The sequence below is a fragment of the Schistocerca piceifrons genome, unplaced genomic scaffold, assembly GCF_021461385.2.
Source record: "Schistocerca piceifrons isolate TAMUIC-IGC-003096 unplaced genomic scaffold, iqSchPice1.1 HiC_scaffold_13, whole genome shotgun sequence".
Lineage (NCBI taxonomy): Eukaryota > Metazoa > Arthropoda > Insecta > Orthoptera > Acrididae > Schistocerca > Schistocerca piceifrons.
The window spans coordinates 20,001-25,000 of NW_025727124.1; the positions used below are offsets into that span (position 1 = coordinate 20,001).

General features: G+C 61.6%; 1 pseudogene; it reads right to left on the reverse strand.

The window, feature by feature from the left end:
- The window catches only part of LOC124731716, a 7,816-nt pseudogene that overhangs the window by 1,960 nt on the left and 856 nt on the right, over nucleotides 1-5,000 (reverse strand).

Below are 5,000 nucleotides of genomic sequence, written 5' to 3' on the forward strand. Positions count from 1 at the left end.
GGTGTTCGAAGGTGTGGCTCGACAGACACGTCGAACCCTCGTTGAGCCAGCCCGCGCGCGACGTATTTCACAACCGCGTCGTGTCGTCGCACCCGGGCTCGGCTGGTCAGCCCGCAGCCCTGGACGACGTGGTTCGCGGTCTCGACGGCGTTGCATCTTGCGCGACACATCTTCTCCCTGTCTCGGCCGCGACTCCTGCGCGCCTTTGATGGTATAGCGTTAATGCGCGTGCGGATGCACGCGACGTAGTCACGGCCAGACAGGAAGCGACTGGTGTCCTCGACCCAGCTATGTTGGCCTGATGTCCTGGCTGACGACGAGAGAGCTGCCCCGTCGAAGGAAATATGCAGGCGCGCCGCCCACATCTCACCAACTTTTGCAGCCGTTGGCAGCAGATGGCCCTCCCACGTGAGGTGTCGTTCAAGCGCCGCCACTTCGTGTCGTGCCTCCCCCAGGTCTGCGTCGGCGGTGGTGGTCTCGAGCTGCAACAGGGTGAGGAGCCTGCCCCGCCTCAGGGTTGGCCCTATCCAGCGGGCTGATGGAATCCCAAGGCCCCCATGGGCAATTGGAGCGTGAAAGTAGCCCAAGGGGGTGTCGGCTGGGAGGCGGAACCATCTCCTCACGGCGGCTCGAACACAATTGTCCATGGCCTTGAGCGCACCGATGCGGGTGCGACTCAGTGCTAGGCCATGATACAGGCCCGGGAGAAGGACCTCACGAAGTGCAAAGAGCCGCTGCTGCGGCTTCAGCGGCGCCCGCGTGATGATCGACAGCTGCTCCTCGATGTGGTGCCTCGGATGGAAGAGACACCGCCCAGAGGAGGAGAACTGCAGTCCCAGGTAGCGGAAGGTCTCACCCACTCCCAACGCCGGCATGGTGGTTTCGCCGGCCGTGAAGGTGACGCTCGCATCCACTTTCACTTTCTTCTCGCGGCCGGACGCCACGAGTGCGAGGGTGAGACACTTCCGCGGGTTAACACGCAGCCCCAGCTGGTCGAGGGCTGCTACTGCTGCGTTGATAAGGGACTGCAGGCCCCCCCTCGTGGAGGCGAAGAGCAGGATGTCATCCGCGAAGGCCGCCGCGTTCGTCTGGCGGCCCAACACCTTGACACCTACGTGTGAGGGCAGCTGATCTAGAACATAATCAACAGCGAAATTGAACAGGAGAGGGGACAGAGGATCTCCTTGCCGAACGCCTCTTGCTGGCCGCACGGCCGGGGACTCGTCGCCACCCCCCGCAATTACCGTCGTGCTGTCCGCATAGCAGCCCTCGACGTAGTCAATGAATTCGTCCGGCAGACCATGGGCTTTAAGCACAGGACGCAAAGCCGCATGGTCCAACGAATCGAACGCCTTGGACACATCGAGAGATGCCATGAACACAGAACGACAGCGGCGGACGGCGCCGACGAGTATCCGGTCGAGGAGGAAAGTGTTCTCCAGCATCCCATCCCTTGGGATGAAAGCCCGCTGACGTTCGTCCACAGCACACATCTGCATCAGGCGAGTCGCCAGAACCTTATGGAAGGTTCGGGCTAGCACCGAGCAGACGGTGATGGGCCGAAAGTCAGCGGGGGATGCTGGGGCGGCTGTCTTAGGCAGCAAAGAGGTCCTGGCTCGGAGGAGGGAAGGGGGGAGCTTGCGGGTAAGCAGGAAAAGGTTTAGGAGTTTGGTGGTGACCTCCGCTGGAAGGCGGCGCAGCTGCACCGGCGAGAGGCCGTCAGGGCCGGCAACGGAGCCTCTGGGCGGCAAGGCGGCCGCAACCTCTTCTGCAGTGATCGGCCTCCATAGGCGCTCGAAGTCAACAGACTCCGAGCGCGGGAGAAGCCGGTCGGGAATGGAGCCAGCGTTGGAAGGTGGCTCTGTCGTGAAGAGGCTGCGCCAGAAGTCCACCAGCCCCGGGATGGTCGACGGCGGCTGGAGCAGGGTGCCATCCAGGAGGCCACGCACGCAGCGCGCGCGATTCTTCCTGAAGGCATCCTGACATCTGGCATATTCCCACCGGCGGCGCTTCCGCTTGGAGAGCGGAGGGCCACCACCAGACCGCTGCTTGGATGGCGGGCGCAACGTCTTCCTCTTCCTTGCTCCTGCTTCCTCAGAGCCGACAGCACGGAGGGCCTCAGGCAGCCCAGCCGCGACCACTGCCAACGGCGTACCCGGCCCCAAACACGCAAGGTCGTCCAGGGCCGAGAAGCGCGCGGCCGACCGCGGCAGGCCGGCGAGGTGCCTCCATATAGCTTCGTCGACTATAGATGTTTGTGGCGGGCGCTCAAGCTCCGGCGGAGAGGGTGGCCCCTCCGGCAGCGACTCCGGGACGGGTGAATGGCGCAGACCATGCTGCGTCTGTTGTTCCCGCCTCAGCTCCTGTACGTATTCCCGCACCATCGTCCTGTGTGCCACCGTCCTCCTCCTGCACTTGATGGCATCCAGGGTACGGTGCGGAAACAGGGGTAGAAGCTCCTGGTTTGCAAAGAGGACTTTGGAGTCACTGGCACAGAGAAGCCTAGCCTCCGCCAGGGCGAGCTCCCGCATTTCTTCTTCCGCCCACCGAGCTCTCTTCCTATCGGTTGTAATTTCCGCATTTGCCGCTTCCGGATGGGCGCGGCGGCGGTGTTGTCCGAGCCCGATCTTGCTGCGGAAGGCACGGCTGCAAATGCTGCAGTGGAACCATGGCTCCACGGCCTGCTCTACTTCAGGGCGGGTTGGCAGGCTAGCAGTCGGGACTGTTGGGCCGGGTCCTTCAGCGGAAGGCCCGGTACCCGTGTTTTCTTCTCTTGTTGTCCCAACATTAAGGGTTTTGCGATGGAGGGCTGGTAACCCCCCAAAGCCCCAAGTGCGGACTTCCACTCTGCTTACCAGTCCTATCAAGGACTGGCGTATCGGCGGGCCCACGGGAAGGGGGGAAGCCGCAGGCAAGGAGAGGCTAAGAGGGCATGGCCCATGTATTGCGCTTCACTTGCCCAGTAACTATGCCTTAAGAGAGTCATAGTTACTCCCGCCGTTTACCCGCGCTTGCTTGAATTTCTTCACGTTGACATTCAGAGCACTGGGCAGAAATCACATTGCGTCAACACCCGCTAGGGCCATCGCAATGCTTTGTTTTAATTAGACAGTCGGATTCCCCCAGTCCGTGCCAGTTCTGAGTTGATCGTTGAATGGCGGCCGAAGAGAATCCGCGCACCCGCGCGCCCCCGGAGGAGCACGCTAAGGCGGACGCGGCCTCGCAGCAAGGAAGATCCGTGGGAGGCCAAGGCACGGGACCGAGCTCGGATCCTGCACGCAGGTTGAAGCACCGGGGCGCGAACGCCGCGCAGGCGCGCGCATCCTGCACCGCCGACCAGCACGAGGCCGACCAACGGCGAGAGCAGACCACGCCCGCGCTAAACGCCCGCACTTACCGGCACCCCTACGGCACTCACCTCGCCCAGGCCCGGCACGTTAGCGCTGACCCACTTCCCGACCAAGCCCGACACGCCCCGATCCTCAGAGCCAATCCTTATCCCGAAGTTACGGATCCAATTTGCCGACTTCCCTTACCTACATTATTCTATCGACTAGAGGCTCTTCACCTTGGAGACCTGCTGCGGATATGGGTACGAACCGGCGCGACACCTCCACGTGGCCCTCTCCCGGATTTTCAAGGTCCGAGGGGAAGATCGGGACACCGCCGCAACTGCGGTGCTCTTCGCGTTCCAAACCCTATCTCCCTGCTAGAGGATTCCAGGGAACTCGAACGCTCATGCAGAAAAGAAAACTCTTCCCCGATCTCCCGACGGCGTCTCCGGGTCCTTTTGGGTTACCCCGACGAGCATCTCTAAAAGAGGGGCCCGACTTGTATCGGTTCCGCTGCCGGGTTCCGGAATAGGAACCGGATTCCCTTTCGCCCAACGGGGGCCAGCACAAAGCGCATCATGCTATGACGGCCCCCATCAACATCGGATTTCTCCTAGGGCTTAGGATCGACTGACTCGTGTGCAACGGCTGTTCACACGAAACCCTTCTCCGCGTCAGCCCTCCAGGGCCTCGCTGGAGTATTTGCTACTACCACCAAGATCTGCACCGACGGCGGCTCCAGGCAGGCTCACGCCCAGACCCTTCTGCGCCCACCGCCGCGACCCTCCTACTCGTCAGGGCTTCGCGGCCGGCCGCAAGGACCGGCCATGACTGCCAGACTGACGGCCGAGTATAGGCACGACGCTTCAGCGCCATCCATTTTCAGGGCTAGTTGCTTCGGCAGGTGAGTTGTTACACACTCCTTAGCGGATTCCGACTTCCATGGCCACCGTCCTGCTGTCTTAAGCAACCAACGCCTTTCATGGTTTCCCATGAGCGTCGATTCGGGCGCCTTAACTCGGCGTTTGGTTCATCCCACAGCGCCAGTTCTGCTTACCAAAAGTGGCCCACTTGGCACTCCGATCCGAGTCGTTTGCTCGCGGCTTCAGCATATCAAGCAAGCCGGAGATCTCACCCATTTAAAGTTTGAGAATAGGTTGAGGTCGTTTCGGCCCCAAGGCCTCTAATCATTCGCTTTACCGGATGAGACTCGTACGAGCACCAGCTATCCTGAGGGAAACTTCGGAGGGAACCAGCTACTAGATGGTTCGATTAGTCTTTCGCCCCTATACCCAGCTCCGACGATCGATTTGCACGTCAGAATCGCTACGGACCTCCATCAGGGTTTCCCCTGACTTCGTCCTGGCCAGGCATAGTTCACCATCTTTCGGGTCCCAACGTGTACGCTCTAGGTGCGCCTCACCTCGCAATGAGGACGAGACGCCCCGGGAGTGCGGAGGCCGCCGCCCCGTGAAGGGCGGGGAAGCCCCATCCTCCCTCGGCCCGCGCAAGGCGAGACCTTCACTTTCATTACGCCTTTAGGTTTCGTACAGCCCAATGACTCGCGCACATGTTAGACTCCTTGGTCCGTGTTTCAAGACGGGTCGTGAAATTGTCCAAAGCTGAAGCGCCGCTGACGGGAGCGATTATTCCGCCCGAGAGCATCCC